General features: G+C 42.8%; 1 protein-coding gene across 1 annotated transcript in view; it reads left to right on the top strand.

The window, feature by feature from the left end:
• The first annotated feature begins 9,867 nt into the window (after positions 1–9,867).
• COL12A1 (collagen type XII alpha 1 chain) overlaps positions 9,868–13,007 on the top strand; it is a 136,896-nt gene continuing 133,756 nt past the window's right edge. Inside the window, 1 exon segment of the mRNA XM_054024531.1 lies at positions 9,868–10,243. The gene's annotated coding sequence lies outside the window, so the exon portion shown is untranslated.

Raw genomic sequence — 13,007 nt, forward strand, 5'->3', positions numbered from 1 at the left:
GGAGAGAAGCATATGAAAGTAGAGTCCACCTATGTGGTCTTTTTGTAGTTTGTCCCCTCCAAGCAGTGTAACCATGGCAGTTTCATTGTGTGTAAGGCCTTTTATACCCAAGGGAAGAGATGAGTGGAGACAGCATTTAACCTAATGGCTTTTAAAGTTCCCACTGAACCATTAATTGTACATATATAGGACCAGCACCCACTGGCTATGAAGATATGGTTTGGTCATCCACTTATATAATATAGTTCTAACCATCCACTTTTATAACATACCTCTAACCATCAACTCTAACACTGTGCCTCTATATCAGGGCTGTTTCTGACCTTAGAGATACCTTTAAAGTATCTTTTCCCATCCCTTCTGCAGATCTGCTGTCACAAAATGTGTACTGAAGTTCTTGGACATCAGAAATGTGAACTCATGAAAGTGAGGTTACAAATCTGTGTATCCATGTTCAGAAATTAAACCTGCATCATTTCAAGATTCTTTGTGTGTTAATATTTTGGAATTCCATGTAGGGGGTGACGTATTTAAGAAATACAAAAGTTAACAAATGCAAGGAAAACCAGTGATGATTATTATCCTTTAATCATATGTCTGATAAAAGGGGATGTGTTGGGTATAGTGTATTACAATGTTCCACAAGTAACAACTAGTGGCCAGTATAATTCAAGAGAAGTATGTATCTTTTTGGATGATAAATTCTCCCCGGCAGCTTGTTGATCTCTCAGTGAACTGTCAGTTAGAGGAAAACCAGGGATCACAGTCTTGGTGTTGTGGAATAACATTATGTATGGAAAAATGCATATGAAAAATAGCTGTAGGCATAATTAAACAGAATGGTCCAGATTCATCTCTGGTCTAACTTAACTAGAGTACCAGGGATTAATGTATAGAGTTATATAAAAGGATACGCATAATTTGTCCTTTATATAAGACTCTTCTTTTCTTAGTATAAAATCTCAACATAAATAAAACCTAGCCATGACAATAGCTGAATATAGGCAGCATAGCTGATTGTGTTAGATTTCATGAAAGGAATTTATGTGACCTTTTATGGACACAACTTTGCACACTGTGTTTTACATTTGAGCCTTTGCAGATTGACAGGTAAATGTGAAGTGCTCTTGGCTGTCATTTGTCTAGTTTACGGCCTTTCCTGCACTTCCTACGCAGGCAAAACCCCCATTGGCTTCACTGGGGCGTGCTGCCTGAGTAGCAAGTGCAGAAATGAGCCCTAAAATTATAAACTGATCTCCTTGAAATAATGTAAATGAACGTACAACTGAATTTGGAAAACTTTTTTAATTAATGTGGAAATTGGGGGCATTCACATTTGCCATCTCATGCCCCTCGTGTTTCAATGTTAATATTAGAAAAACTATTTATTTTTGCAATGGCTGTTTAAAAAGCACAGACTCTTATAAAACTTCCCAATCAAACTAGAAATCTGGTTCCTTTCTATTAATATCTCTGGTTTTGACTGACTTGTTTAGTTTTCCATCTTTTTGTTTGTTTATCCACGTGATCATTTTACATTTTCAGAATGTTACATGATGGGAAAGATCAGTTATAAAAACTAAATGGAGTTAACAGTTACTAAGGAAAATGCACCTGGCGAGAGCTATCCTAAACAATGATTTCATTGCCATAGCACTCTCCTGGGACACTCTGCTTTCATATCCTGTCCAGTAAATGCAGAGATTTAACATAGACCCTGTGCTGGAAGTTTAAGCTCGGTAATTTAAGAAGCCATTTCTCATAATGGGAGGTCAGACTAGTGCTGCCCTCTGAATTCCAGTACTGAAATGGAGGGATCTGAAATTGTTCAAATAAATAAATGCAGGTTGGAGTTTCTCATGTCACTGGCTGGAAATCTGCCAAGGAAGGTATGGCCTAAAAGATATATTCTATTTTTATTCTGCATTTTATGGAATGTGTAATATTAGTTTAATGCCTAATTTACCAGGGAATATAAAAACCACTGGAAAGGAAACTGATCACATATTGTAAGGAATAGCTGGGAAAAGAGCAGGCCTATTAAATAGCTTTTCTAAGATGGGTCATTTCTCCTGGGTTAAGACGGTAATAAAATGTCTAACTGTATCCTTCTAATTTATTATGTACCTGCTGAAATGACTAAATTACAGAAATCCAAGCCTGCCGTCTTGCAGGATCAGGGTCAAACTCTGGTGTGCCATCTAACATGCATTAGGATGTATAATTTGTCTCATAACTTGAGAGACTGAAAAGACTGGACTGTTTGCATCAGAGATGAGATGAATAAGATGGGACTGAGAAAGATATTTAACATAATGAATGACAGAAAGAGGCTAGATTGGACACTCATCCTCCCTTGATTACAATACATGAACTAGGAGACACTCAATGAAATTGAAAGGGAGTAAATTTAAGACTGATAAAAGGAAATACTTGTCCGCACAGTGCACACTTACCCTGTGGAACTCTTTGTCACAAGATATCCCTGAGGCCAAGAGCTTAATAGGATTCAAAAAATGATTAGACATTTACAGTGGGTAACAAGCCTATCCAGAAACATAACAGTTAACAAGCAATGGATTAACAGTTTCTTTTTTTGGGGTCAAACTAGAATTTTTTAGCATCCACTAGAGGTATAGCTAAGTATGCCTTACCCAGTAGTATTAAAACACTGGTATTTTACACAAAATACCAATTTAAATATAGACTAAATAAACATAACTAGCAGAAGTAGCAAAGAAGTGAAACATGAGCAAGGAATTTGTAGCCAGACTGTTTAAAACTCTGGTTTTAGTTTAGATGAATTGACTCCTGTGTAGCTTAAGTAGCTGACAGATCAGAGGAAAGATCTTGCTGAAAGTTTCTACACTCTGCTACTTCAATTTAGCACTGAGAAAGATCCCACTCAAGTTTTCTAGTCTTCTAAAGAATCATCCAGCAAAATCTGGGGACCTTACATATTTTAAAGTTTACAAAAGCAAAAAAACATTGTTTTTTGGGAGTGTGGCAGGGCATGACTCACCACAGTGGCACCTCCTGCTGTTCATCTTGGGGATTAGCTCTGCAGGTCGGTACACCCTCTCCCGATGGTGCCTCGCTCGCCGTCCCGGCTGCTCTCAGACCCACGTCACTCCAAGGAACGTGGCATCCTCTTCATGACACAGCCCTCTGGCCATGTCACCTTCTGGGGGATCTGCATCAACTATATGGGCACTTCCAAGTGGTGAGTAGGGGGGACCTGGGCCCACCAACTGTTCCAGGCCCTGGCCCAGGGACCTTCTGAATCACAGTAACTTACTGTGTTCCTTGCCTTGACTATCACTGCATTTCTCTGGGCCACTTCCCCATGGCCACAGCCTGTCCGGAGCTCCTTCTCTGTTCCCCAGGTCCCTGCCTGCACTGCTCTGTCCAAGGTATTATGGGGTTGCAGCCTACTCAGGGCACAGTTTTCTCTCCTCAAACTCCCAGCAGTGACTGACTGACTTTGGCCCTGCAGCTCCTTTTATGTGAACTCACTTGGCCATGATTGGCTGCTCCTTGCAGCCTCTCTCCTATTAGCTGCTTCCCACACAGCTTCCCTAGGGCTCTATTAACCCCTTGTATGTCAGTGTGGGGTGGACGCCCCATCACGGGGGAAATCATAGAATCATAGAATATCAGAGTTGGAAGGGACCTCAAGAGGTCATCTAGTCCAACCCCCTGCTCAAAGCAGGGGTATCACTCTTGGGGTATCATAAAAAGGCAAAATGGAGATCAACCCCAATTTCACCCCCTTTTTGCAGATCACTTTTAATTAATCCCTTTGTCCTGACCACCTGTGACTCCTAAGGCCCCTGTAACAGCTTCTGCATTTTATATTGCCATCCATCTATAGTTTTTTCATCTTGTATATTATCTGAGTCTTATTTTGTGAGTTCTTTGGGCATGAGTTGTTTTTGAGTTATCTGTTGGTATAATGCCTAGTGCAATGGGGCCCTGATTACTGATTGGGATCCTTAGGTGCTTCTTGAATAGAAATAATAATAATTAATAAAAATGAATGTAAATACATGTCTGACAATTATATAATTGGGTTCTGTTCCTCCTCTCTCAGGACGTGAGCCTGTCACATGCTGAATGACTCCTGTGAAGTGCTGTGCAACCTCAACTCATTGAACTCAACTGGAAAGTGCTGTGAGGATATGTGTACTGTTTCTTTAAATCTATTGGAGGAAACAAGGCAGGGTGTAGGTGGATCAGCTCATAGGCAGAAACTTCACAGTAAATCAGCATGCAACAGAGTAGATTTAGAGATAATGCTTTTTTCCTAATTCTAAAACCATTCCTTGTTTGGCGTTTGAATAAATTGAACCTTTCTGTGATTCTTTGTGCACATAACATTTACAAGCACAACTGCCAGGAAACCACCAAGGCCAAATCCACTGTGATAGCCACACGGAAAAGATATCCAGGTTTTTATGGTGCTGAATTGCAGAATATTCTGTTTTGCATTATCCTGGCAATACAATCTGAGGGAACATGGAAAAAGTTGCCAAGAGCACCATTTATAAAATTCCTATAAATTCAAGAGCAGCTCACATTTTCTAATCAATCTGTAGTTTCCTGTATACATATTATCACATAAAAAGACATGAACATATTATTAAACAATATTTATTTAAAAATGGAGTTTTTATATCTAAATAAATGTCACCAGAGTTTCCATTTATTCACTTTAAATAGCAAATATCAGTTTGGAGCTAGAGTGCATGATCTTAATGTGTTTAATACTTGTCCAAGAAACAAGCAGACAGGAGAGAGTCAGTAAATGTTTATGCATTTCAGAAATACCTTCTGCATCACATATTAGGTACTCAGCCTGTGAAAATACATAGCAACAGAGGAGATTAAAAATAATCATATAATTTTACCTTCAAATGATTGCAGAATATGAAAGCACAAATTCGAAATGCAATTCTTCAATATATTAGGCTTCTAATAGCTAAAGATCTTGAGGCAAAATGAAATAAATTTAAACAAAATGTTAAACACAAAGGGTGAAATCCTGGTCTCATTGAAGTTGATGGAATTTTTGCTGTTGACATCAATGGAGACAGATTTCACCCAAGAAATTCACAGAAACTGCTTAATTGGTAGGAATATGAAGTGAATCTCTGGTCTTGCATCTAGAGCCATGTGGGCAGACTCCTGCACATGTGTGGAGTCCCACCCATGTGAATCCAATTGCAGAATGGGTGACCAAATTCTTTTATGTGACATTTAAAAAAATATGCCAAGTAATTTAATTTTTGTTTTTAGATACAATTACTGATATTTCATTTTATCCAGATTATTTTAATTATTCATGTATGCTCGTATGCTCTAATAAATTTGTTAGTCTCTAAGGTGCCACAAGTACTCCTGTTCTTCTTTTTGCGGATACAGACTAACACGGCTGCTACTCTGAAACCTATTCATGTATTGATTATCACAGACTTTTTGGCATCCTAACATCCAAAAGCACATTTCTGAACAATGTGGTTTCATTGTGAAAGACAGGGAAACATCTGAGATGCACTCATTTATTTTTGTTTGGAAAAATATTGCAATGTAGTTAAAGATGCCCCTCTTTCTGGAACAATCTTCCTGGGGGCATACTGAATTTAGGGAGATGTCTTTGTTATGTCAACCCAGTAAAAGAATTCAAAATCCAAAACACACCACCATCAAATATTATTTATTTAAAAAACTTGATTTTTGATAACAGAGATGGGTTTTTAAAAAAATTAACATCCTTCATACTGAAATACTGAAAGGAAACTAAAATTGAAAATCTGGATTGGGGGGGTTAGCAGGTCAAGAGTATTTGATAATCCATCGGTGAGGGGGAGGTATATGTTCTGGAAAGTGCATTTTAGCAATACCAGACTGTTGAATTTGTGGTATGTTCCTAAGAGTGGTTGACTCACTTCTAAAGTGTCTGGAAATATCAGTGCATGTCTTCTAAGATTTCTTTCTTTCTGAAAACTGTTTATTAAGGCTAAATTGCAATAAAGTGTTAATGTACTACATTGTACGTTAATTGTTCAGGATCAGGTTAATATTCAAAGACCTTGGCTAAAGATTCTGGCTTGCCAGCTGGAGAGACCTCCTCTTCTGAGTATGCTAGAAAGGGGAACCCAATTTCTAAATGCCTATCCTCTTTTTGATGTTTTTTCTTTCTTTTTAAATATTCTGGATCTATTGAAGTCAATGGGACTACTGCAGGAGTAAGGACAGCAGCCCATCAAACTTAAGATATTTTTGGAAAAGGTCATTCCGATCAAACCTGCCTTTTAAAGTCTTAATTGTAATTTTATTTGCACTCAGCTGTATTTTCAGGTTTTCAGGGAAAATTAAACGGAACAGAATTGAGTTTAAACAAATGCAATGGTTCAAATTGTGCAGAGATGTACTTCAATTAAAGGAGGCTACATAGAATGTATATCAGAGCAGCATTTGACCCCATTATTATTTAGTCCCATTGACTCACATGACATTCACCTGCCATCACTCTGACTGCTCTGGGTGAAATTAATCTCTATACAGAAGGCCAGCACAAGTCTTATGCATCACTTACGTACCACATAAATCCTCATAGTAGGGCTTAAATGGTACATAAATGGTACACAGGTCTTGTGCTGGGTTCTGTGTTGGAGTGAATTTTATCCTTTGCTTGTATGTCCTGTCCCTTTCGCCACCTTTCATCTTTTTTCTCTTTCTGTCTTTTTAGATTAGAAGTTCTTTGGAACAGGGATCATGCCTTTGTGTATGTCTGCAGGTTGGGCCGGTACTGGAGCCTGACGCTGAATGTGGTGGGTCTCTGCGCACTACTGCAATATAAATATATAAACTGAAAGATAGTAGCTTCTGTTTTCTTGCTCCTCTTTCATTATGGTGAATCATGTAGATTATTATCTGAGTTTTAAAAGAATGAAATAAATTCATGGAGGATAGCTCCATCAAATGGCTATTAGCCAAGATGGTCAGACAGGCAATCCCATGCTCTGGGTGTCCCTAAACGTCGGACTGCCAGATGCTAGCAAGGGACAATAGGGGAGGGATCACTTGATAATTGCCCTGTTCTGTTCATTCCCTTTGAAGCACCTGGAATTGGCCACCACTGGAAGACAGGCTACTGGCCTAGAAGGATCATTGGTCTGACCTGTATGGCCATTCTTATTGTTGTCTTTCTTGATCATTGTGTTTATTTTTTTTAATAATTCACAACATTTATTGCCATTTTTAAGTAGAAGCGTTTCCTTCCTCTTCACATTAGCTGATGGATGGCACCTGTCTCCTAACAAGTCTCGGTTTAAATCCACCGCTAGATTGCGCTGTTGGACAATAAATGATAGGACTAATTTCCCTCTCCTACTCTAATTCCTTTGTGGGAGCTGCCGCAGAGAACGCTTATAGAGGGAGGGGAAAACCTTCAAACACAGAGCGAGCAAGAGAAATCCAGTCCCTAGTCCTAGTATTTTCCATGGCTGCAGCAGCGCTGGAACCGTGGCTCTCCTGTTCATAGCTCGGGGAGAAAAGGCAGAGTGCTGGGGATGGAGCATCCAGGCGTAATGTCTCTGCAACACCGCTGCAGTGGCTACACCAAAGGGGGGGGGGGAGCTTATGTGGCTGCGTGTCTGTGGATGGTTTGAATGTCACTTCAGGCTGCATTTTGAGAGGCAAACGCACAACTTGTGTGTGCTTGGCTTTTGTGCGTGTGTTCCTAATTTACAAATACTTGCTGGGGATGGGGAAAGATTGGCCCACAGCCGTGACCATGAAGTCCCCACTTCAATCTGAAGGGGGGGAGCCTCCTGCAAGTGTAACCTTCTGTAATAAATGTTTACGATTTCCTGCACACATGGTGGTAAATGGCATCTAAAGGCTAAACACTGAAAGGCTTTGAAGTCATGCCGAGCACCAAATGTAGCCTGCAAAAACAAATCCCCTCGCACTGATGGGAGTGCACGGGCGCAGAAAACCCTTATTGTTCCGTGCGACTAATACCCAGACGGCGGCTCTGCCCCGGCGCGTTAGAGGGCAGGGCTGTAAAAAATCACCTTCTTTTACGTGTCCTGTAGTTCTACCTTTCAAAGCGGGCGGTGTCAGTGCCCGGAGGGGTTTCCTGGTGTGTGGCAGGCTGCCTTGGATGCGTGAGCGCAGGTATGAATCAGGCTGCTTCTGGGGTGGAGGAAGGCGAGAACTGTGGGTCAGTGTCTGCAAATGCACACGGGTATGTGCAGGAGCGTGCCCGGGTGTCTGATTTCGGCAGGAGCGTGTCTATGGCTTGGGAGTGTTGAGGCTGGGAATGTCTGCGTGTGGCTGGGTGTCTCCAGGCGATGGGAGAGCCGGAGTCACTCTGTATTGCTACATTTTCTCTGCATAGCTTTTGCCTTGTGAGCCCAGTGTGCAGACAAGGGAGGTGTGTGCTTGGGCTCTGTGTGTATGTGTTTCGGGGCGTTTGTGTGGCCTGTGTGTGTATTTCTGTGTAAGGTAACCTGTCTCTGATATAGACAGTATATACAGGTTCCTGAAGCTGAAATTGTATGTTGGTCTTACCCTGCCACTGGCTGAGCAAAGTAAATACATCCGGATATTTTAATTACAATCACCCAGCTCCCTGATCCGACTTTTGTTTAGGTCTCTACACACAGGAAACACTTTCGCAAGGTACCCGATTACGGAACCGTTTATTTCAGGGAGATGCAATGATAAACATATTATTGCTATTGCAAAGCGTACAGTCGCTGGGCGCTAGTGTTATCATCAGAGGGTAGACACAGGTAGCGATGGGCTGGCCGAGTTCCGAATCTCTGTGCCAGGGTGTCTGCGCCCCCCCACCCCCCCAGCTATTCCCCTACAACTTTCCTCTCGCCTGGGGCTAGTGACAGACATTTAGGATGGATAATAAGTGAAGGGGTTGAAAGCGGAGGCGGCAGGGCGGGGTAAGCGGTGGCGGGGGGAAATAGGGAGGTTGGATTGGGAAGATGTATCCTTTCATTTAGGTTCGGTTCGTTCTCTTTTATTCTTTCCTCCCCCCCAACAATGGACCCTCCATGTCCCCTTTCCATCTAGTTAGATTCTGACAGCTCGAGCCTCTGTTGTGTGTTGTGCTTACAACAATACATCTCTGCAGCAGGAGTGACTAATCCAGCACACATGCTGGTACCCAGGGCGCTTCTTCAAAGTGTTTCACCTCCTCTTTCTTGGCACGCTGCACGTTTGACTTTCCTTTGATCAGGTTGATAATCTAGCGCCCTCTCGCTGCGCGCCCAGCCCTCCTTTGCCAAGCCCTAGCGGGCATGTGCTTTTATTGTGTTTAAAGGGCAGATTGCGACAACCATCGCTAACGCCACGCTTTCTACTCAACTGAGGGGTTGTTGTTTTTTCCGTCTCTGCAAATGGTTTCAATCACTGGCAGTATCGTAAAACCACCAATTCAGGAAAAGGACCCACTTGAAATAGACAGTTACTGGAGACCTTCTAACCCATTTCAATCTGCGCCCTGGGCCGGGCAGCGACCCCCCCTCCAGCCGCCCAGAATCGGTGTCCCGCCACCTAACGCAGGTCGATTAAGGTTTTTTTCTTTTTCTTTCCCCTCTTCCCATTGTTCCCCAGTTTGAAAAATCGTCCTCGCCTCCGCCAAGGAAACCTGATCCGGCTGCAGCTTGGCTCCCAAGCAGAGGAGACAGAGCTCCGTCTGTCCTTGGCACGCCGGCCCCTGCCCCCTTCCCCCGCCAGGGCACTGCTGCTGCGGCGCTCGCCCTCCTCATGCCTTAGGAATGTTGCGAAGTATGCGCAAGTTTCCAGCAGTAGATCCCCTTTCTTGCTGGAGGAGAGAGGCAAGCATATATCATCCGGTGGCAGCTGTCCACCTTCCCTGCCGTTTCGTAACCGCTTACGAGAGTAAATTGCGAGTTGGGAACAGCCCTCTCTTAAGGAGCAGATTGGGGAGAGGCTCTTCCCACTCGGAGAAGGCAAGTCTTCCCAGGCGCACCCCTCACGTTGGGAGCTACAGCAACCCAGACGTCTTGGTCATTGCCGCTGCTTCTGCTCCTCCTCCTCTGCTCCTGCTACTTGCTGTTCCCTCCACAAGGTGCCCCGGAGCTCATCCCTCTCCTCTTCCCTTCCTCCTCTCTCCAGGTCCTACCGTTGGGGCTGCAGGCGTTGCCGCAGGAGCTGCCCCATCACCAACCCCGCTACCAGGCGGCTGCCACTAAAGGTCTGTGTGCGCGCAGAGGAGAGGGAATCCCCTTCCCTCCTCTCTTCGGAGTCCTGTTGCCTTTCTGTGCCGTTCACACACGCGCGCTTCTGATTGATGCACTGACAGCTAATGGTACAGGACCGAAGAGAGACTAGAACGGGGTGTCGTGTGTGTGTGTGTGAAAGAGAGTGTCTGTGTTTTACAACCTAGGAGTCAGGCTTAGAAATCAAATGGAAGTAACGAGGAGTGGGCGAGGAGGCGATCGATGAACTGGGGAGCCTTCTCGCCTGCGGTTACGAGAGCTGCGAAATGCCTCTGTAAGGGGAAACATCTATCATTGTTAGCGAATTGTAGCCGATTCTGCTGGAGAGCTGCTGTTTCCTTTAGCCCTCGGGAAGCGTGGCAAAATGTTCGTGGTTTCCCCCACTGAATACGCGATGCTCGCTGTTTTGGTGAGCTGTACAGAAAAGTGAAGGTTTTGTAGCAAATCGCATTAAATGGTGCTTTTGCAGATGTCACTCTGCGACTGACTGTATATACATTAGATAGCTAGACGCCCATTTAAAAACAGGCTGGATAGCATCACTTGGTGGTTGCATCTAATATGCAATTAGTTTATAATTTCAATGTGGGTTGCTCACGTGAAATCATATCTGTTTAACGTACTAAAAAGTCTATTCTGAATAGTTTTGATGGCCTTATTAAAGATACGTTAGCGCTGTCTTAATTTGGCGGGATCTCTCTCTCTCTCTCCCCTGGTGTCCCTTGTAAGTAGCTTCTCCTTGTTTCCAATCTTGAACGGTCTGACAGCTAATTGTGTGGGGAAGTGACAAAAATTGCTGATTGCATAGGCTTGGAATGACTTTTTGCTGGTCTTCGGGGTGGAGTTGGTATAACGTCGAGATCAAACTGATCCTGGTGCAAGGTCTGTGGTAGCTTTTGAAGTTATTGTCTGAGATCAAAGCTAAGAATTCGGTCCTGGTCCAAAGATAATCTGTTTTTATTTCAGTACAGTAAGCGAAAGGAGCATTCCTCCCCCACCTAAAGGCGGGTCGAGACATTTACGTTTGAAAGCAGAAAGTTGAATGAAGTGTTGCTAGGCAATCAAATAAATGTTTTGGCAAAAAAAAAATAAAAGTTTTATTTTTGGAAAAATCTACCAGGAATGCCAATCTGTCAGCAGCAGCAAAGCACATGTCTGGCTGAAACGGTTCATTTTTGCTCCTGCTCAAAAGATGGCACTCTAAGCCCAGACAAAACTTCGCGGACAAAAGTCCTTTTAACGTTTTGTTTAAAAGGCTTTTAAGACCGTTACCAAATGCTCTTTAGCTGATGTGCTGCAAGAATTGTCCGTCCCCGCGCAGAACAGTGGAATGCGTTTGAAGTTATCAATATACAGTACTTTAATCATCCTTATGTCAGTGCCGGGGACTCAAATTTTAGGCATAAGCCTATCTCCAAATATGGGCGATAGACTCTGAAACAGGCTTTCGTTCTCGACTTTCTCCCAGGTCCAAGTAATTTTTTGCGGTGTCAGGCAATTAAGAGAAGCAATTTAATATAGGGCAGCATGGTGTGCTTTTAAGTTCAGTGCCAGTAGCTGGGCAGGGTAGTGTTGGATCTTGTCAGCGTTTTATACCAATTAAATATGTCTTGTCTTTGGTTCGCTAGATAGCACAGAACTTCTTTTCCTCTGAGCTCTTTCTGTGGGCTATTAGCCTAACGATGTATGCATTTCCCCTCTTTCTTTCGTTTTGCTCCTCCTGGCACCTTCTTGATTAAATATATTGCTTAATTGCTTGCGGATTTCTCTCTCAGGCGACCTTATTGTGGTCTCTGTAGCATTTATTCATAAACACACACAACTCCCCATTTATATAAAGCTCAGAAATTTCCATGTGGTATGTATTCCCCCCCCCCTCCCCCATGGGAGAATAAGGGCCTAACATTTCAGACAAACGCCTATTCGCTCCTATGGGGGTTTTGCCTTAGTAGTGACTGTTGGTTCTGACCCTAAACGTGTAGCCCTGAGCAAACACGGCTTATAAATGTACAGCTGCTTGTAATTAGGAATGACTAAAATCTTTCCAATTCCTATATATGCTTCTAGACAATCTGCAGCGATGGCATGGTTCATTCTCTTGTCTTCTTTTATCAAGCGCTGTAAAGCGATTTCCCCTCAGATTGTGTAAACGAATTATCAGATGTTAAAACATCAGGGTTTAGGCTGTCGGGTCGGGTTTCAGTTGTGTGTTACATACACTTCTGTATAATCTATTGCAGAGCTTAAAGAAAGGAAGACTTGCATATTTGTAGGCAGAACAAAAAAAAAGTTTTATTACAATTTCCAAACTACCAAGAGACCATTAAAATACTGTTAACTAAGCTCTTCAGCAGTTATGAAAAAGGAATAAAATCCCCAGCTGAAAGAGACATTTAGTGGATTCAAGGCAAAAATGAATTAGCTATCCTCACACTCAGTCTAAGTTTTGCATATGTAGGAGCAGGAATCTTTTCGCCATTTCCGTGATCAAATTAATACGAATTTAATACCACGATTGAAGTTTTGTCTGATTAACATGATCAGAAGGGCCCAGTAACAAAAGGCACATTATTGTGAGGCTAGACTCTCCAGCTAGTAAGGCAGATCTGTCAAGTTTGGATGGCTTCCAAGTCTAGAGGCTGTAACCTGGTCCCGTGGGTGGGGGCTGGGGATAAGGGGGTTAGGGAACATCGTGGTCTCTGCGGCTCTTCTTTTCATGTTTTCTGAATACACCCACCA

Source organism: Malaclemys terrapin, chromosome 3 (assembly GCF_027887155.1).
Source record: "Malaclemys terrapin pileata isolate rMalTer1 chromosome 3, rMalTer1.hap1, whole genome shotgun sequence".
Taxonomy (NCBI): Eukaryota; Metazoa; Chordata; order Testudines; family Emydidae; genus Malaclemys; species Malaclemys terrapin.